General features: G+C 28.7%; 1 pseudogene; it reads left to right on the top strand.

Moving 5' to 3' along the window:
• The window catches only part of LOC119613511, a 43,382-nt pseudogene that overhangs the window by 14,899 nt on the left and 5,129 nt on the right, over positions 1-23,354 (top strand).

The following is a 23,354-nucleotide window of genomic DNA, read 5'->3' on the forward strand; positions in this document are numbered from 1 at the left end:
GCATTTTGTTTTCTTTCATCTCACTTTTTTTCGGCGTTTTTTTAACAACATAAACTATGTACAATTTTTGTTTTCATTTGTCTTGTGTTGTTGTTTTTCTTTTCTCGAATTTTGTATCTTTAAAACATTCTTGTATATCTTTATATGGTAAACAAAATCCCCATTGAACCAGTCTCCCCATTGTTACATAAATCCAACACAAAATGTTTTTACACAAAAGAAAAAAAAACAGAAAAAATAAACAATAAAAAAAAACATTTTAAAATAAGCATTTAATATTAAGAAAATAAAACTGAACCTACCTCAAAAAATAAATAAAAAACTTTGATAAAAATTTTAAAATTTTGCACTAACAAGTTGTTAAAATAATTTTTCATAAAATGTCTTTTTATAGAAAATTTTTAACGAATTTTTTTTTTTGCATAAAATTTATAAAAATTTTGTAATATTCTATAGTTCTGACTATGGACTACTCTATAGTCCTGACTATAGATTATTCTATAGCCCTGGCAATAGACTATTCTATAGTCCAGACTATAGTCCATTCTATAGTCCAGACTATAGACTATTCTATAGTCCACATTATAGACTATTCTATACTCCAGACTGTAGACTGTTCTAAAGTCCAGACTACAGTCCAGACTATAGACTATTCTATTCCAGACTAGTCTATAGTACAGGCTATACACTATTTTATAGTCCAGACTATAGACTATTCTATAGTCCAGACTATAGACTATTCTATTCCAGACTAGTGTATAGTATATAGTCCAGACTATAGACTATTCTATAGTCCACATTATAGACTATTCTATACTCCAGACTGTAGACTGTTCTAAAGTCCAGACTACAGTCCAGACTATAGACTATTCTATTCCAGACTAGTCTATAGTACAGGCTATACACTATTTTATAGTCCAGACTATAGACTATTCTATAGTCCAGACTATAGACTATTCTATTCCAGACTAGTGTATAGTACAGGCTATACACTATTTTATAGTCCAGACTGTAGACTATTCTATAGTCCAGACTATAGACTATTCTATAGCCCAGACTATAGACTATTCTATAGTCCAGACTATATACTATTCTATAGTCCAGACTATAGACTATTCTATAGTCCACACTATAGACTATTCTATACTCCAGACTGTAGACTATTCTAAAGTCCATACTATAGACTATTCTATAGTCCAGACTATAGACTATTCTATTCCAGACTATAGACTATTCTATAGTACAGGCTATAGACTATTTTATAGTACAGACTATAGACTATTCTATACACTAGACTATAGACTATTCTATAGTACAGACTATAGACTATTCTATAGTACAGACTATAGACTATTCTATAGTCCAGACTATAGTCTATTCTATAGTCCAGACTATAGTCTATTCTAGGGTCCAGACTATAGACTATTCTAGGGTCCAGACTATAGACTATTCTATAGTCCAGACTATAGACTATTCTATAGTCCAGACTATAGACTATTCTATAGTCCAGACTATAGACTATTCTATAGTCTAGACTACAGACTATTCTATAGTCCAGACTATAGATTATTCTATAGTCCAGGCTATAGACTATTCTATAGTCCAGACTATAGACTATTCTATAGTCCAGACTATAGACCATTCTATAGTCCAGACTATAGACTATTCTATAGTCCAGACTATAGACTATTCTATAGTCCAGACTATAGACTATTCTATAGTCCAGACTATAGACTATTCTATAGTCCAGACTATAGTCCATTCTATAGTCCAGACTATAGTCCATTCTATAGTCCAGACTATAGACTATTCTATAGTCCACATTATAGACTATTCTATACTCCAGACTATAGACTATTCTAAATTCCAGACTATAGACTGTTCTACAGTCCAGACTATATACTATTCTATAGTGCACACTATAGACTATTCTATACTCCAGACTGTAGACTATTCTAAAGTCCATACTATAGACTATTCTATAGTCCAGACTATAGACTATTCTATTCCAGACTATAGACTATTCTATAGTACAGGCTATAGACTATTTTATAGTACAGACTATAGACTATTCTATATTCTAGACTATAGACTATTCTATAATACAGACTATAGACTATTCTATAGTACAGACTATAGACTATTCTATAGTACAGACTATAGACTATTCTATAGTCCAGACTATAGACTATTCTATAGTTCAGACTATAGACTATTCTATAGTCCAGACTATAGTCTATTCTATAGTCCAGACTATAGTCTATTCTAGGGTCCAGACTATAGACTATTCTAGGGTCCAGACTATAGACTATTCTATAGTCCAGACTATAGACTATTCTATAGTCCAGACTATAGACTATTCTATAGTCCAGACTATAGACTATTCTATAGTCTAAACTATAGACTATTCTATAGTACAGACTATAGACTATTCTATAGTCCAGACTATAGACTATTCTATAGTTCAGACTATAGACTATTCTATAGTCCAGACTATAGTCTATTCTATAGTCCAGACTATAGTCTATTCTAGGGTCCAGACTATAGACTATTCTAGGGTCCAGACTATAGACTATTCTATAGTCCAGACTATAGACTATTCTATAGTCCAGACTATAGACTATTCTATAGTCCAGACTATAGACTATTCTATAGTCCAGACTATAGACTATTCTATAGTCCAGACTATAGACTATTCTATAGTCCAGACTATAGACTATTCTATAGTCCAGACTATAGACTATTCTATAGTCCAGACTATAGACTATTCTATAGTCCAGACTATAGACTATTCTATAGTCTAGACTATATACTATTCTATAGTCTAGACTATATACTATTCTATAGTCTAGACTATATACTATTCTATAGTCCACACTATAGACTATTCTATAGTCCAGACTATAGACTATTCTATAATCCACTCTATAGACTATTCTATATTCCAGACTATAGACTATTCTATAGACCACACTATGGACTATTCTATAGTCCAGTCTATAGATTATTCTATAGACCAGACTATAGACTATTCTATAGACTATTCTATAGACCAGACAATAGACTATTCTATAGTCCCGACTATAGACTATTCTATAGTCCCGACTATAGACTATTCTATAGTCCAGACTATAGGCTATTCTATAGTCCAGACTATAGACTATTCTATAGTCCAGACTATAGACTATTCTATAGTTCAGACTTTAGACTATTCTGAAGTTCAGACTTTAGACTACTCTATATTCCATTGTCCAAACTGTAGATTATTTTAAATTTTTTCACCAAATTTTTCTTAAATTTTGTATTTCTTTCACTGTATTTTATTTTAAATTAAATCTAGATTTGTTTACATACTTTATTTGTTTGTTTGTTTCCTAACCAAATTAAAGTATAACATTACATGTCACAGAGGCATCAAACAACTTGACACACCACACGCGATGTATTTTTCCACTCGTTGACTGACAATTCAGTTTCAGCTAAATACGTAAAGGTGTGATGACTTTAATAAGTTTTTTTTTTTTTTTGATAGAGAACGTGTTCAAAGTTGTTTTTTCGACAAAAGGGTTTAGAATTACAAATAAGAAGATTTAAAATTGTAAGCCAAACTTAAGTTTTATGATGGAAAAGAAAAAGAAGTATGCTGAAAACTACGTATTTTATTTGGTTTTTAGCTTTTGGTGGGTGTGACTGTTAGAAAATCAAAAAATGTTTTTAAATCTAAACAGGATTTGTGAATTTAATAGTTGAATGTGGTAAAAGTACACGTTTTATAACTTTTGCTATTATTATTTGTCTGAAAAAAAGAGCTAAAATCAAAATCATTACTTTTAATAGTTATTTTGAACTTTATTTATAAAATAATCAAAAAGGGTGGGGTACTTTTATCTGGTTTTCTTTATTAGACAATATTAGATAAATAGAATTATTATTATAGAAAAAAGAATTGAAAGTAGAAATACACTGTCAAAAACTTTGCTTAGCCATTAAAAGAACTTGAGATTTCATTGGCTACAAGTAATGCAAAGAGTAGATAGTGTTAAAAATGTTTATCTCCATTTCATTCTTAAGTTTAATAGAGACATTCTCCCATAAACTTCGTTGATCATTCCAAATAACTTTCAAAATACATAAAACTATAAAAATTTACTACAAATTACAAATGTTTATTTCTATTACCCCTCCAATACAATAGATTTAGTCAACAACCTGTCAAATTGTTAATTAAAGCTGTTGGCAACATGTTGATTGCTTCATTTTTTTTGAAAACATGTTGAAAGAAAATCAAAAATTACATAAACTCATTAAAATAATTCTTTCTCCTTCTCATCCCCCTCCTTCCCACTTTATCACGTATTCTCTGTTCTACGAGCATAAATTTAAATAATCACAGCATGACTGATGTTAAAATAAACTGCATGCAGATTTTCCCATTTAATGTCAGTCTTAACTGACACTTGGAAAATACTGATGCCTGACGACTGCCTGTGCTTCTGTTAAACGTACAAAAAAAAAAAAATAAACAGATTTTGATTTTGAAGAGAAAAACGATCATGGTTAAATATGTATGCCAAATAATAAAGATTGACAGATGTGTAAATTAAAAACAAACTGTAGCAGAAAGCAAAAAAGAGTAGATATTTAGTTAGAGGAATTATTGTAAATACGAGGGGTGATGAAGGAGAATTTATTAAACCGGTTTTATAAAGAGAGAATTTATGGAAATATTAAAGAATTTTTCAAATATGAATCGCTATTTAGGGAGAACATTTTTCTGAAATTTTCTACAAAGAGAAAAATGATCATCAATCAACTATAAAGAGAAAAATGATCATCAAATTATTATTATAGAGAAAAGAATGATCACCTATTTTCTCTATAGAGAAGACGATCATCAATATGCCTAAAAAAGAACGATGATCGGCTCTTTTTTTATAAAGAGAACGATGATTGTATGTTATAGCTTAAACTGATCGACAATTTTTCATAACGAGAAATTTGATATAAAGAAAATGATGATTGCCACTTTACTCTGTAGAGAAGACGATCATCAATTTGCTATAAAGAAAAATATGTTATCCAATTATCTCTAAGATGAAACTGATCACTAGTAATAGAGAAAAAACTGACTGAGCAAAGATGATCTTCATTTATTTATAAAGATCAAACTGATCAACAATTTTGATTAAAGAGAAAAGAAAATTTAGAATTTTTTATAAAAAATGAAATTGATCGCAGTTTTTCTCTTAAGAAGAAATGAATCGCTCATTTTTTTAAAGACTAATTTGGTCCTCAATTTTCTATAAAGAGATCGATTTGTTATAAGAAATGAATCGCTCATTTTTTTTAATGACTAATTTGGTCCTCAATTTTCTATTAAGAGATCGATTTGTTATAAAGCAAAAGCTGATCTTCAGATCTTTATCAAATTGAAGCTGATCGCCAAATTTTTTAATGAAAAACTCGCTCGCTTATATAAAAGAAAATTAATCGCAAATTTTTAACAAAAATTTTCTATAAAAAAGACAATTTAACGAAAATTTTCTAAAAGAGAATATTTAACGAAGATTTTTTATGAAATGAAAATATAACGAAAATTTTCTATAAAAAGAAACTTTAACGAAAAATTTTCTATATAAAGAAAATCCAACGAAAATTTTCTATATAAAGAAAATTTAACGAAAATTTTCTATAAAAGAAAATTTAACGAAAATTTTCTATAAAAAGAAAATTTAACGAAAATTTTCTATAAAAAGAAAATTTAACGAAAATTTTCTATAAAAAGAAAATTTAACGAAAATTTTCTATAAAAAGAAAATTTAACGAAAATTTTCTATAAAAAGAAAATTTAACGAAAATTTTCTATAAAAAGAAAATTTAACGAAAATTTTCTACAAAAAGAAAATTTAACGAAAATTTTCTATAAAAAGAAAATTTAACGAAAATTTCTATAAAAAGAAAATTTAACGAAAATTTTCTATAGAAAAGAAATTTAACGAAAATTTTCTATAGAAAGGAAATTTAAAGAAAATTTTCTATAAAAAGAAAATTTAACGAAAACTTTCTATAAAAAGAAAATTTTCTATAAAAATAAAATTTAACGAAAACTTTCTATAAAAAGAAAATTTAACAAAAACTTTCTATAAAAAGAAAATTTATTGAAAATTTTCTATTAAAAGAATATTTAACGAAAATTTAACAAAAATCTATATTAATTTTTTTTCTAAAATCTATCATTAATAAGTATTTTGATTTTGGCATTTGTTTATATGGACGATTTTCTTTTTCCTTTCTTAAGCCATAAAAATCTAATAATTGTATGAGTGTGTTGCAATTTTCTACTAGACACACATAGTCGCAACATCGTAAAAATGCAACCTCATGCATCAATCAACAACATTAAATGAAAGTAATTATTTGATTTGTTATTGTTTGAAACCTGCAACTTAATGTGGCAGTAATGAAATGTTGTTCTATTGCTGTTGCAGTTAAGCAAGTCAGTCACTTGTGGCAATTATGACTAACGACGACAGTTTATTGCTTGGAAAAGAAGATTGGAAAAACAATTCTTTTAAAAATAAAGACAGATTTCACTCAATCATCATTTCTCTTTCTCTCACAGTGTTGCGTCTTTTTTTTATTTTAGAATAAAAACAGCAACAAACTACAACAACTACAACGTTTTGAAGAAATGAAAATTGCACAAAATATCTTCTGTCACATTACTGCATACAACAAGTGGTGACTCGTTTGTATGTAAGTTGCTTGTTAACGTGTGAAATCCACATTTGTTCTTTTCTTTTCGTTTCTTTTCTAAATAATTGACTAAATATTTTTTTTTCTATGTCTGAGTCTATATTTTTCTGGCTTTGTTGCTTGTAATCCGGGTAGAAAGATGTTTAGTTTGTATGGATTTTCTTTTTTTTTGTTGAGTTTTGTCGTTATTTTTGTTTTCTAGACTTTCAATAAATATTTTTCTTTATTGTTGTTTTCTTCTTTTGTTGAGAATAATTGCCAGGCATTAAGAAAATATGTTGCACGGTTATGAGATTATAAGCGAAAGCTAAATGTCCATAAAAATTCTTGGTTGAACTAAAGAAAAAAAAAAGCACTTTAAAACATTTGTTAATGGAAGGAATTAAATATAGGTTAGTATCGGCTGAAAAAGTACACTACGAAAAAATTTGGAATTTTTCGTTAAATTTTATTTTTACAGAAAATTTTTGTTGAATTTTCTTTTAATAGAAAACTTTGTTAAATTTTCGTTTTAGAGAAAATTTTCGTTAAATTTTATTTTTATAGTAAATTTTCGTTAAATTTTCTTTCTATAGAAATTTTTCGTTGAATTTTCTTTCTACAGAAATTTTTCGTTAAATTTTCTTTTCATAGAAAATGTTCGTTAAGTTTTCTTTCTTTCGTTAAATTTTCTTTTAAAAGAAAATTTTCGTTAAGTTCTCTTTTTATAGAAAACATTCGTTAAGTTTTCCTTTAAAAAAAAACTTTCGTTAAGTTTTCTTTTTATAAAAAAATTTCGTTAAATTTTCTTTTTATAGAAAATATTGTTAAATTTTCTTTTTATAGAAAATATTGTTAAATTTTCTTTTTATAGAAAATGTTCGTTAAATTTTCTTTTAATAGAAAACTTCGTTAAATTTTCGTTTTAGAGAAAATTTTCGTTAAATTTTATTTTTATAGAAAATTTTTGTTGAATTTTCTTTTAATATTCGTTAAATTTTCTTTTTATAGAAAATTTTCGTTAAATTTTATTTTTATAGTAAATTTTCGTTAAATTTTCTTTCTATAGAAATTTTTCGTTAAATTTTCTTTTCATAGAAAATGTTCGTTAAGTTTTCTTTTTATAGAAAACTTTCGTTAAATTTTCTTTTTATAGAAAACTTTCGTTAAATTTTCTTTTAAAAGAAAATTTTCGTTAAGTTCTCTTTTTATAGAAAACATTCGTTAAGTTTTCCTTTAAAAAAAACTTTCGTTAAGTTTTCTTTTTATAAAAAAATTTCGTTAAATTTTCTTTTTATAGAAAATATTGTTAAATTTTCTTTTTATAGAAAATTTTCGTTAAATTTTCTTTTAATAGAAAACTTCGTTAAATTTTCGTTTTAGAGAAAATTTTCGTTAAATTTTATTTTTATAGAAAATTTTCTTTCTATAGAAATTTTTCGTTAAATTTTCTTTTAATAGAAAATTTTCATTAAATTTTCTTTTTATAGAAAATTTTCATTAAATTTTCTTTTTATAGAAAACTTTTGTTAAATTTTCTTTTAATAGAAAATTTTCATTAAATTTTCTTTTTATAGAAAATTTTCATTAAATTTTCTTTTTATAGAAAACTTTTGTTAAGTTTTCTTTTTATAAAAAACTTTCGTTAAGTTTTCTTTTTATTGAACATTTTCGTTAAATTTTCTTTTTATAGAACATTTTCGTTAAATTTTCTTTTTATAGAAAGTTTTCGTTAAATTTTCTTTTTATAGAAAATTTTCGTTAAGTTATCTTTTATTAGAAAACTTTTGTTAAGTTTTCTTTTTATAAAAAACTTTCGTTAAATTTTTTTATAGAACATTTTTATTAAATTTTCATTTTATAGAAAATTTTCGTTAAGTTTTCTTTTTATAAAAAACTTTCGATAAATTTTTTTATAGAATATTTTTATTAAATTTTTTATAGAAAATTTTCGTTAAATTTTATTTTATAGAAAATTTTCGTAAAATTTTCTTTTTATAGAAAATTTTCATTAAATTTTTTATAGAAATTTTTCCTTAAATTTTATTTTTATAGAAAATTTTCGTTAAATTTTCTTTTTATAAAAAAAATCATTAAGTTTTCTTTTTATATAAATGTGCTCTACATTTTCTCTTTATAGAAAATTTTCGTTAAATTTTCTCTTTATAGAAAATTTTCGTGAAATTTTTTCTTTATAAAAAATTTTCGTTAAATTTTCTTTTTATAGAAAATTTTCTTTATAGAAAATTTATGTAAAATTATCTCTTTGTAGAAAAATTTTCCTAAAATTTTAGATTTTTGATACTATTTTGTCTAATTTCACATCCTCTTGTGTTTCATTACAGATCGATGATGCTGCCATACAAGTCTATAAAGATGGTGATTATGGTTCCTATTTGGATTTGGAATCATCATTGGCTGAACAGTCGGAAGAAATTGAAGGTCTTAATTCTAGGTAAGTCCACTTAACAATTCTTAAAAAATTCCTATCACTTAAATGCTAAAAAAAACTTGTTAATTTGTTTTCAAAACGTACTTAAACGTTTTCTTTTTCATACAAAAGAAAAAAATAATCGTACCATAAAACACTTCAAAACCATCAGAATTAAACGTCTGACCAATTTGTTTTTTCGTTGTTCATATTTTTTTTGAAAGTGTTGTTTTTACAAAAACTATATTTAACAGCCCGTTTTTATTTTTATTACTTTTCGGTATTAGTTTCACTTTTCTGTGTCGGACACATATTGACGCTTGATGTAATTTACCTTGAACCCCACTTTGTAAACAACATCAGCAACCGCAGCAACTGAAAACTGCAACATTTTTGTGTTTTTTTTTTTGCTTCAGCTAAATGAATGATGATGTTTAGCCGAAGAAATGATGTTAAATGTTAAGTTTTCATTGTATTTGCCGGCTTGATAATTGAGTTTAAATTTTCTTTTCTTTTTGAATTTTTAACTTTTGGCTCATAAATTTTGTTTCAGTTTTATTTTTCTTTTATATGCTAAAATACGTATGTATGTATGCCTATGTTGCAAGTAACTTTTTCTTGTCTTTCTCTGTGTCTTTGGGCCATGATCACTTCGATCGTTTTACAAGTTTATCGAGTTGCAGCAACTGTTTTAAGAAGTTTCGTTTTGCGGCACTTGAAGTCAAATTAAATTTGTTGGTAGCCCAGAACAATTTCTTGTGTCAGCCTTTTTCTTTTGTTCGACCTTATTGTGCTAACTTTGGGTCCTAGTAATCATATAATCCAAACCATATAGACTAGACTATAGACTAGACTATAGATTAGACTATAGACTAGATTATAGACTAGATTAGAGACTAGACTATAGACTAGACTATAGACTAGACTATAGACTAGACTATAGACTAGACTATAGACTAGACTATAGACTAGACTATAGACTAGCTATAGACTAGACTATAGACTAGACTATAGACTAGACTATAGACTAGACTATAGACTAGACTATAGACTAGACTATAGACTAGACTATAGACTAGACTATAGACTAGACTATAGACTAGACTATAGACTAGGACTATAGACTAGACTATAGACTAGACTATAGACTAGACTATAGACTAGACTATATAGACTAGACTATAGACTAGACTATAGACTAGACTATAGACTAGACTATAGACTAGACTATAGACTAGACTATAGACTAGACTATAGACTAGACTATAGACTAGACTATAGACTAGACTATAGACTACGACTATAGACTAGACTATAGACTAGACTATAGACTAGACTATAGACTAGACTATAGACTAGGACTATAGACTAGAGCTATAGACTAGACTATAGACTAGACTATAGACTAGACTATAGACTAGACTATAGACTAGACTATAGACTAGACTATAGACTAGACTATAGACTAGACTATAGACTAGACTATAGACTAGACTATAGACTTAGACTATAGACTAGACTATAGACTAGACTATAGACTAGACTATAGACTAGACTATAGACTAGACTATAGACTAGACTATAGACTAGGACTATAGACTAGACTATAGACTAGACTATAGACTAGACTATAGACTGACTATAGACACTAGACTAGACTATAGACTAGACTATAGACTAGACTATATAGCTAGACTATAGACTAGACTATAGACTAGACTATAGACTAGACTATAACTAGACTATAGACTAGACTATAGACTAGACTATAGACTAGACTATAGACTAGACTATAGACTAGACTATAGACTAGACTATAGACTAGACTATAGACTAGACTATAGACTAGACTAGACTAGACTATGACTAGACTATAGACTAGACTATAGACTAGACTATAGACTAGACTATAGACTAGACTATAGACTAGACTATAGACTAGACTATAGACTAGACTATAGACTAGACTATAGACTAGACTATAGACTAGAATAGACTAGACTAGACTAGACTATAGACTAGACTATAGACTAGACTATAGACTAGACTATAGACTAGACTATAGACTAGACTATAGACTAGACTATAGACTAGACTATAGACTAGACTAAGACTAGACTATAGACTAGACTTTAAACACGACAATAGTCTCGACTCTAGATCATATTATAAATTCGGCTACAGACCTAACTTTAGCCTCTAGTATAGATCAGGCTATAGAGAAGAAAGATGTTCCAACAAGAGAAGTTACATTTTCACTCCTTCAAAAAACAAACTTTATTTTTACAAATTCTTCGGCCCCTTTTGAAACTCAAGTTGGTAAATCCGTTTTCCTTCAAATTTATTTAAGTACAGGATGTCAGTGTATAAGTGCATAAATTTTGTGGGTTGACATTTGATGTGGGCATTATTTGTAAATAAACAACAAAATTTCACTGGGTTTCTGGGCCACCAAAAATAAACATATACACATACAAACATTGGATCCAGCTACACAAAACACAGTTTGTGGCAAGTTCTCTTTGTTGTTGGGTTTTTTTTTCACCAACATGTTCACGTTTTCAACTTAATGCCAGTTTTGTTAACTGAACTGGACGTTTAAATGTATAGCGGGATTTGTATGTTTTTTTAAGATTTTCTAAAGTCGGACAGCTGTGAGTGTGTGTTGCAGTTTTTTTTCAGGTATTTTTATATGTGGGAGTCAATTTCGCTGTATCCCGGCAGCGCTGACTTGTTACCATCATAAAAATGTGCAACAAAAAAAAAAACCGAAGCAACATACTAAAAGTAGATTGTTGTAAAAAAAGTAACAAGTTGCAAAATGCCTTTCACTTGATAATTTATTAACGATGATTATGTTACAGAGTCGCATGAAAAGGAAATTGAAGACGGACCAACTGACTGGTGGATGGACACATGGACGGACAGTTTGTATAAATCCATACATTTTAGTGAGATTTTTTTCGCTAAAGAGAATGGCCACGTTTTATGTTCAAAACAACATTTTATGAGCGTTTTTTTTTTCTTTGTTGTTCGTTCATAACTTCTTCATGTCGTCAGTCTTAATTTCAATTTTTTTTTTGAGCTCTAGAAATAAAAAATGCAGAAAAACTCAAAAATATAAAAACTGACACTGAAAATGTTCAATATCAATGTTTATGCGATTTTTTTTGCATAAAAGAAATATTCAATATCATTTGGTTTGTTTTGTTTATTTGTAGTGATTTGGTTTTGTATTGAAATTTTTAATAAAATAATGGCCTGTTCGTTCGAATATATTTAATTCATGTTTTGTATGCACATAAAGTTATTTAATTTGCATTTAATCTGCTTTTTTTAGTTGACCATCTGCAAAAATTATAAAATACATTTTTCATTCGTGCAACGTTTCTGTTTTTTGTTTTCTTGTGGATGTGACATAAACATTGTTGACCGAAATATAAAGGGTTTGAAGAGACTGCAGTGGTAGACAAGACTATGAACAAATCTGTAGCACTACATTAGACTACATTATAGTCTGGACTACAGACTATATTATTGTCTGGACTATAGACTAGTCTTTCATGTATATTATAAACAAGTCAATGGTCTGGACAATAGGCAGTTCTATTGTCTGGACTATAGATATTTAGGTCTATAACCTGGACAGTAAACAATTGTATAGCCTGGACTATAGACAAGTTCTTAACATAGACTATAGACAGATCTATTGTCTGGAGGATAAACAAGTCTATAGTTTTGACAATGGACGAGTCTATAGTCAGGACAATGGACTAGTCTTTAATCTGGACAATGGACTGGTCTATAGTCTGGTCTATAAACAAGTCTGTAAGGACTATAGACAAGTTTATAGTCTGAACTATGGACAAGTCTATAGTCTGGACAATGGACAAGTCTGTAGTGTGGACTACTGACAAGTCTGTACTATGGACTATAGACAAGTCTATAGTCTGGACTAAAGACCACTATATAATCTGGACTATAGAAAAGCCTACAGTCTGGACTATAGAAAAGTCTATAGTCTGCACTATAGAAAAGTCTATAATCTGGACTATAGAAAAGTCTATAATCTGGACTATAGAAAAGTTTATAATCTGGACTATAGAAGTCTATAGTCTGGACTATATAAAATTCTATAATCTGGACTATAGAAAAGTTTATAATCTGGACTTTAGAAAAGTCTATAGTCTGGACTATAGACTGGTCTATATAAAAGTCTATAGTCTGGTCTATATAAAAGTCTATAGTCTGGACTATAGAAAAGTCTATAGTCTGGACTATAGACTGGTCTATATAAAAGTCTATAGTCTGGACTATAGACTGGTCTATATAAAAGTCTATAGTCTGGACTATAGATAAGTCTATAGACTGGACTATAGAAAAGACTATAGTTTGGAATATAGAAAAGTCTATAGACTGGACTATAGAAAAGTCTATAGACTGGACTATAGAAAAGTCTATAGACTGGACTATAGAAAAGTCTATAGACTGGACTATAGAAAGTCTATAGTCTGGACTATAGAAAAGTCTATAGTCTGGACTATAGAAAAGTCTATAGTCTGGACTAAAGAAAAGTCTATAGTCTGGACTATAGAAAAGTCTATAGTCTGGACTATAGAAAAGTCTATAGTCTATAGACTGGTCTATATAAAAGTCTATAGTCTGGACTTTAGAAAAGTCTATAATCTGGACTAAAGAAAATTCTATAATCTGGACTATAAAAGTTCTATGGTCTGGGCTATATAAAAGTCTATAATCTAGACTATAAAAAAATCTATAATCTGGACTATAGAAAAGTCTATAATCTGGACTATAGAAAAATTTATAATCTGGACTATAGAAAAGTTTATAATCTGGACTATAGAAAAGTCTATAGTTTGGACTATATAAAAGTATATAGTCTGGACTATAGAAAAGTCTATAATCTGGACTATAGAAAAGTTTATAGACTGGACTATAGTTTGGACTACAGAATAGACTATGTTCTATAGTCTATAGTCTGGACTATAAATAAGTGTATAGACTGGACTCCAGACTGGAATATAGACGAGTCTATAGTGTGGAATATAGACAAGTCTATAGATTGTACTACAGACAAGTCTATAGTATGGATTACAGACTATCTTATAGTTGAAATTATAGCCAAGATTGTCCTATTAATTATAAAAACTATGGACCAGACTAAAGTCTCGTCTATAGATCTTCACTTGGGAAAAGACTATAGTCGAAAAATTTATATTTATTAGAGAATTAACAACTTGGTATACAAATGAGTAAAGAACACGGATTTGGATATATGACCCTGAAATAGGTCATATATAAAATTGATCTCTTTTGATAATACAATTAACATATGAAAGTAATCTATCTTTAGTACTTTGTTGCAAAAACAAATTAATGTCTGACATTGGTGAAGATATTTTCTTACAACAATAACAACATAATACAATAAAAACGAAACACCAACAACAATAACAACTACAAATAATAATAATGAAGAACAACTGCAAATGAAACGTGATGTTATTATAAATATCAAGTTAAAAAAAGGATAAACTACACTTAGAGAAAAAGGTTAAGCCGTTATAAAACTTGAAGAATTAGCTTTCCTTTTACATTATTTTCTCAGTGTAAGTTTTACTAAAAATAGTTGATTAAACCATTTAGTTACACACTTATATGGTGCAGTTTTAAATAGAAACCAAAAAAAATTTCAGTAAAATATTTAAGCATTAACAGTTTAAAGGCTGCATATAGCCTTTTACCATACCCATATAGCTGCTACACTTTGTAGCTCCAGTTGTAGTTTTTCAAGTTATTTTAACAGGCCATGAATGTCAAATATTTCATAGTTGTAGTGGTCGACATGCAAATCTAGTGGATTTTTTTTTTGCAATTTATAAATTTTATTTAACATATTTTTCGGTTTAAATCATTCATGCCCAGAAAGCAACAGATGAAAAGAGAAAAAAATAAATAGTTAAAGCGAAAAGAAATATTGTAATCAGGATTATCTATTCGTTTAGCTTAAGTATTTAAATTTTAATGCCGGCATGTGAATAATTACGGTGTGTAGTTAAAGTAAAGTTTATGCAAAAAAAAAACTTTGTTTGATAAACACTTTAAAGAGTTTTAATGAATAATATGGATGATTTTAATAGGCTGTTGTGAATATTTGCTAGAAGATTAAAAAAGTGCACGTCTTATGGTCATTAATTAGTTTTAGCTACAGAAACTAGAGTCCAGACAATAGTCGAAACAAGAAACCAGACCATAGAGTCTATTGTAAATCAGAATGTAGTCTTGACTATAGGTCAGACTATAATCTTGACTATAGGTCAGACTATACTCTTCACTATAGATCACACCAAAGTCTTCTATAGATCAGACTATAGTCTCTACTATAACTTAGAATATTGTATCGTCTATAGATCAGACAGCATAGTCGAGACTATAACACTTCTATAGATCATAAAAGATCAAATTATTAATTAGACAAGATCAGATTATGAATCACACAAGATCAGAATATAGATAACCCATGATCAAATTATAGATCAGACTATAGTCTCAACTATAGATCAGACTATAGTCTCAACTATAGATCAGACTATAGTCTCGACTATAGATTATGCTAAAGACTCGACTATATATTAAACTAGATCAGACTATACTATCGACTGTAGTCTCGACTGTAGACCTGACAATAGTCTCGAATATGGAACAGACTTAAGTCTCGACTATAGAGCAGACTGAAGTTCCGACTATAGAGCAGACTAAAGTCTCGACTATAGAGCAGACTAAAGTCTCAACTATAGATCAGACTATAGTCTGGACTATAGATCAAACAATACTCTCGACAATAGATCAGACTGTATACCTGACAGTAGTCTCGACTAAAGACAAGACTACAGTCTTGAGAATATGTCAGACTTTATTCGTTACTATAGATCAGACTATAATCCAACTATAGATCAGACTATAGTCTCGACTATAGATTATGCTAAAGTCTCGACTATATATTAGACTAGATCAGACTATACAATCGATTGTAGTCTCGACAGCAGACCTGAAATAGTCTCGAATAGATCATAAATATCAGGCGATAAGATACTAGAACAGTCTATAGTCTCGTTTAAAGATCAGACTATAGTCTTGACTATAGATCAGGATATACTCTCAACTCTCAACTATAAATCAGACTATAGTCTCGACTATTGATTAAACAAAAGTCTTGACTATATATTAGACTAGAGCACACTAAACTATTGACTGTAGACCTGATAATAGTCTCAGATCATAGTCATAGTCTCGACTATAGATAAGACTAAAGTCTCGACTTTATATAATACTAGATCAGACTATACTATCGACTGTAGTCACAACTGTAGATCTGGCAATAGTCTCGAATATAAATCAGATTTAAGTCTCGACTATAGATCAGACTGTGGAACAGCCTATAGTATTTATTAAAGATCAGACTATGGTCTCGACTATAGATCAGCCCATACTCTCGACTATAGTCTCTACTATAGATCAGCCCTAACTCTCGACTATAGGTCAGACTATCGTCTCGACTGTTGACCTTTACATAGCCTACAAAAGCCTCGATTATATGAAGATCATTCTCCACTTTAGATCAAACTTTAGTTTCGACTATAGATGAGACTATATTCTCGACTATAGATGAGACTATATTCTCGACTATAGATTAGACTATATTCTCGAGTATTGAAAATTCTAGATCAGACTATAGTGTCGACTATAAAAAAGTCAAGATCAGATTATAGTCTCGAGCATATCTCAACTATATGTATATTTGGCTTTATCTAGATCGGTTTATAATCTCGACTATATATACAGACTATAGTCTCCACTAAAGTTTTATCTATTATCTAAATATTAGAGTATTGACCAGATTTAAGTCCTAAGTTTGGTCTCTAACGATCTGAAATTATGTAAATTCTGTGATCCTCTCTAATATGGTTCAAATATTAAGATATTGAACTGTACTTTGTGGCTGAATTACACTTTGTTTTTGTTATTTTTTTCCAGGAGATTCTTTTTTTTAATTCCAACTTACAAAACAAGTATTAACCAGTTTCCAATTATCAAGAATAATTCTAATTATTGTTTTTATATAGATTTAAAAATTTATTATTTAGCTTATTATTTTAGACAATCATTAATAATATCATTGTTAACGAAAATAAAAAAAAAAGTTATTCGTAATAATTTTTTTTAATTAAAGAGGTTCTTAAGTGGTCAATGAACCAAAACGTGAAATCGAATTCTTATAAACTACGAATTGAACGAAATATAAAGAATTTAATAATAATAAAGTAATAATTTTTTTTCTACATCTGTAATCTATATTTATTTTTCTATTCTTTTTTTTTTTTTTGTTTAATAATAAACTTGTATTATTTTTTTTCTTTTCATTTCAGTCGCAAAAATTCTTTAGTGGTACGCACCCAGTTGAGTGTCAGAGTACATGCGATTATTGGTAAGTGTACAGAGTTATAATAAATAAATAAATAAAAAAAATATCCAAATATCAAATTATTTCAAGTTTTTTTTCATCCATTTATTTTTCAAAAATCGTGTTCACAACATAATAATTTTGTTGTTTGAATTCTTTATTTGTTTATTATAAACAATCGGCATTAGTTTGGGGAAAAAAATATAATACAAATATTTTAATTTTTGTATTACTAAATTCATTCATCTATAACGCTTAATTATTGTTATTTAAAATTCCTCTTATTATTTATTATAAATTTTTTAATATTTTGTTTGTTATTGTGTATATGTTAAGAATTGTTTAACGAAAAATTTGATGAGTATAAATATTTATTTATTCTTTTGTTTCTTAATTGGTTATAGATATTCTTTTCACTTTTTCTTTAAATTATTATTAAAAGTTGTTACCACACACTTTCAAATTGGCGCCTGATATTTGTGCTTTCAATAGTGATGAGACTAGATCAATCAAATAGAGAAGGGAGGGATTAATTTAGAGCAGATTAAAGACAAGATTTAATCGAGTCTTAAGATCAGGGACAAAATTATTGGACATCGATCATTATTCTATTAGAATTGCGATCGATATGGAATCAACTAGATCAATTAAGAATAGAGTGAAAGGATTAGTTTAGACCTAATCGAGACTAAAGGCGAGAAATCAAATTATGAAACATCGATCGCAAACACATTAGAATTTTGATCAATATAGAATATATATAGCAAACGATACTACAGCACAGCATAGAGACTATAGCTAGAACCTCATAAAACTATAAAATAGACTTAACAGATAACATTTACATACATATCTACTTATGTAGTAGTAGTAGTAGTTATGTACGATCAATTTGATCTCGTCTGTCAAGGAAAAACCTTACCATTTCTATTTACAATTCTAGCAATTTTTTTTACATACCATTTTTGTTTATAACAAAATTTTTACAATAATTTAAAAACAAATTAACTTCAAAGTATAACAGTATATTTTTTCCTGTTATTTTTGTTCGTGTTACACAAATATTTAATCAAGTGTACTCATTCATGATTGCATGATCTCATTCCAATATTATTATTTTTGGTGTGATTTAATAGTTTCTATTTATTTATATTGTTTTGTTTAAAATTTGTTTTTTTTTTGTTATTATTCTTTTTCTCACTTTTTTAAAATATGATTAATTAAGTTTCAATGCAATACGGATGATGATGATGTATTTTGGAAACATATAAAACGATTATATCAAAATTTTCTGACAGTTCTAGGAATTTTCGAACTGAATAGCGAAATAAATAGTAATTGCAGTTAAAAATTGTATAATGCGGGAGTTAATGAAAGTAATTGGCAAATAAATTACGAAACAAGTGGCAGGGTTATATTAGGTTAAGACAACTATATTAGACCCTTACGTCTATAGTTAAGCGAGTTTCGACTATGCTCAACACGATGGTCGAGACTGTAGACCAGAAAATGATTGAGACCTACTTATAGACCAGATAATAATTAACATTACAGACCAGACTATAATAAAGTTCCTACTATAAAGCACACTATTTCAAGCCAATAGTTGAGAATATTGAAAAGGATAGACTACAGACCAGACTATAGTCAATAATATAAAGCAAACTATAGACCAGACCGTAGTCGATACTTTGACCAGATGATAATCAATACTTTATGACAGACTATAAACTAGAATATAAATCATAGTATAGTGGGTCCTTATAGATGGGAATATAACCACGACTGAACTCAATTTATAGTCAAACCTTAAAACGAGATTGTAGGCGACCAAACTATATACCACACTATAGTAAGACTAAGTCGAGACTGTAGATCCGACAATTGTTAAAACAAAAAGTTTAGACTCAAGACCAGACTATAAATTGGAGTGTAGACCAAAGAATAGACCAGACAATCGGACTAGACTATAGTCAGAACTGTAGACCAGGATATTGACAGAAACTGTTGGACAGGCTTATGCCAGAATGTGAAGGATCGTTAACACTATGTATAGTCGAGATTGTAGACAAGCCTAAAATCATGATATAATCATAGCTAAAGTGGAGTTTATTAACCAGGATATTGACCGGACTATTGTGGGTGACTAGACTGGGACCAGACTGGAAAGCAGTCTGCACTTCAGAGGAGACTAGCAGAAAGAGTATATGTATAGTTAGTCAGTCAGTCAGTTGTTTAGTTAGTAGTTAGTTTAGATAGTAGTTAGTTAGTTAGTAGTTAGTTAGTTATTAGTTAGTAGTTAGTTAGTTAGTAGTTAGTTAGTTAGTTAGTTAGTTAGTTAGTTAGTTAGTTAGTAGTTAGTTAGTTAGTTAGTTAGTTAGTTAGTTAGTTAGTTAGTTAGTTAGTAGTTAGTTAGTTAGTTAGTTAGTTAGTAGTTAGTTAGTTAGTTAGTTAGTTAGTAGTTAGTTAGTTAGTTAGTTAGTTAGTTAGTTAGTTAGTTAGTTGTTAGTTAGTTAGTTAGTTAGTTAGTTAGTTAGTTAGTTAGTTAGTTAGTTAGTTAGTTAGTAGTTAGTTAGTTAGTTAGTTAGTTAGTAGTTAGTTAGTTAGTTAGTTAGTAGTTAGTTAGTTAGTTAGTTAGTTAGTTAGTTAGTTAGTTAGTTAGTTAGTTAGTTAGTTAGTTAGTTAGTTAGTTAGTTAGTTAGTTAGTTAGTTAGTTAGTTAGTTAGTTAGTTAGTAGTTAGTTTAGTTAGTTAGTTAGTTAGTTAGTTAGTTAGTAGTTAGTTAGTTAGTTAGTTAGTTAGTTAGTTAGTTAGTTAGTTAGTTAGTTAGTTAGTTGTTAGTTAGTTAGTTAGTTAGTGTTAGTTAGTTAGTTAGTTAGTTAGTTAGTTAGTTAGTTAGTTAGTAGTAGTAGTTAGTTAGTTAGTAGTTAGTTAGTTAGTTAGTTAGTTAGTTAGTTAGTTAGTTAGTTAGTTAGTTAGTTAGTTAGTTAGTAGTTAGTTAGTTAGTTAGTTAGTAGTTAGTTAGTTAGTGTTAGTTAGTAGTTAGTTAGTTAGTTAGTTAGTAGTTAGTTAGTTAGTTAGTTAGTTAGTAGTTTAGTAGTTAGTTAGTTAGTTAGTGTTAGTTAGTTAGTTAGTTAGTTAGTTAGTTAGTTCAAAGTGAATCGAACCCACGATCTCCGATCAATTGTTGAACTTATAGATCAGTCTGCAGTCAAAACTATTAACCCTACCCTAGAGGATCAAGGTTATATTCGAGACAATCTGCAGGCTATTGTCGAGATTATAGACCAATATAACTGCGATACTATAAACCGAACTACAGTTGAGTCTATACACTAGACTTTAGTCGAGACTGTGGATCTAAACTATAGTCGGGATTATAGACTGCAATATAGTAAAGACTATAGACCAAAGTATAATCGAAACTATAAGCCAGAATATAGTCCAGACAACAACCAAGAATATAGCGTAAATCAAAACCAGGACTTTACTCGAGACCATAGACCATTCTATTATAGTAAATCCATAGCCAAGACTGTAGCCATTCGCAAGTCAAAACAAAAACAGATAGTTTTAAAATATATCCCATTTCCTTCAGCTCATATTTTGGTCGTTATTCTTTGGTCTTACTTAAAATTTCATTCTTTCTTTAGAAAAACTCTTGTCTGCTGAAGGAAGTGATTTGAGACGTGGCCTTATTCTCACTAAAACAAGTCTTCCAAGAGGATAAAGATCTGTGCATGCCTTTGTGGCATTAGGAGGACTCAACTGTTTGGTGCTGGTGTTGGTATGGTGCTGATCAAAACTATCAAAATTATATATTGCGTGCATTGGGCCAGTAAGTGTACTACAACCAGCTAGTATTCTACATTACACTGTGCTATATGAATTACTAAATATTTATGATTATTTTTTAAAAATTTAATTTCAATGATCTATCATTCCATTATAAAACACTGAAACAGTTTTCAAACCGAAACCAAATTGGCGTGTTATGATTTTAAGTTTTTTTTCTTTACTAATAAACCATTGAACCTATATTTATTATTATATATTATGATGCATTTAATAATTTTAAACATCTTCACCAACATTGCGCTACACTTAATTGCAACATTAAATTTTGTTAATTATATGTTAAATGTCGACAAAAAAAAAACACAAAATACGTCTCAAAGGCAAAAGTTAAAAACTCGCATTAATCAATAATTATACTTGTGTTTTTTATTTAATTCATTTTTTATAATTTATTTTCTATTAAAAAGTTTTTGTTAAATTTCATTTTCACAGGTGATGCTTTATGTGGATGGCATGAATGGCGTTATGAAACATGAACCCACAATGCAGTGGCTCTATTCATTAATCGCCTCAAATTATCGTTCAGTGGTTAAGACTGCATTAAAATTATTGTTGGTCTTTGTGGAATATGCTGAATCCAATTGCCATGTTTTGGTTAGTGCCATACATGCGGTGGACAAACAACAAGGCACATTGCCATGGTCAAATATTATGAGGTGTGTAGTGTGTTTTTTTTTTTTTTTTTTTTTGTGTTATCTGGTTTTGTATTTCTCGTTTGTTTAACAAATAATACTAATTTTGTATTATTATGTTTATGAGTTTTATTATTAAATATTATTGTTGTTTTTGCATAACTATAAATGGTTAGTGTCGGCGAAATCTTAAAAAAACACTTTAAAAATTTAATGATGTGAATGAGTAATGCGAATTGAATGAAATATTTGAGAAAACAGTAATTTCATTGATAAAGTACTAGTGTAGATCGGTTCAATTGAAATGTGAAGTATACCTTAAGGAGGGCGAAAATAATTGATATGTATATAGCGTTGCCACATGGTAGTATGATCACATTTTCCTTATTAAATAGATCGCTGTTGTAGTCTATAGTCTAGCCTATAGTCTAGTCTATAGTCTAGTCTATAGTCTAGTCTAGTCTATAGTCTAGTCTAGTCTATAGTCTAGTCTAGTCTATAGTCTAGTCTATAGTCTAGTCTATAGTCTAGTCTATAGTCTAGTCTATAGTCTAGTCTATAGTCTAGTCTATAGTCTAGTCTATAGTCTAGTCTATAGTCTAGTCTATAGTCTAGTCTATAGTCGTCTATGTCTAGTCTATAGTCTAGTCTATAGTCTAGTCTATAGTCTAGTCTATAGTCTAGTCTATAGTCTAGTCTATAGTAGTATGTCTAGTCTATAGTCTAGTCTATAGTCTAGTCTATAGTCTAGTCTATAGTCTAGTCTATAGTCTAGTTATAGTCTAGTCTATAGTCTAGTCTATAGTCTAGTCTATAGTCTAGTCTATAGTCTAGTCTATAGTCTAGTCTATAGTCTAGTCTATAGTCTAGTCTATAGTCTAGTCTATAGTCTAGTCTATAGTCTAGTCTATAGTCTTGTCTATAGTCTAGTCTATAGTCTAGTCTATTGCCTAGTCTAGTCTATAGTCTAGTCTATTGCCTAGTCTAGTCTATAGTCTAGTCTGTAGTCTAGTCTATAGTCTAGTCTATAGTCTAGTCTATTGTCTATTGTGTCTTCTCTGTTATTTAATCAATAGTCTAGTTTTCAGTCTAATTAGTAGTTTTCTTTTTTGTCAAGTATTTAGCCTGGACTAAAGTCTAATCTATAGTCTGAACTATAGTCGAGTATATAGTCATTGGATAATCGGTTGTAGGCAGAGAAAAGTTGCAATTTATTA

This window comes from Lucilia sericata, unplaced genomic scaffold, assembly GCF_015586225.1.
Source record: "Lucilia sericata isolate MDLA Ls3-8-SP2 unplaced genomic scaffold, ASM1558622v1 Contig002161F_arrow, whole genome shotgun sequence".
NCBI lineage: Eukaryota > Metazoa > Arthropoda > Insecta > Diptera > Calliphoridae > Lucilia > Lucilia sericata.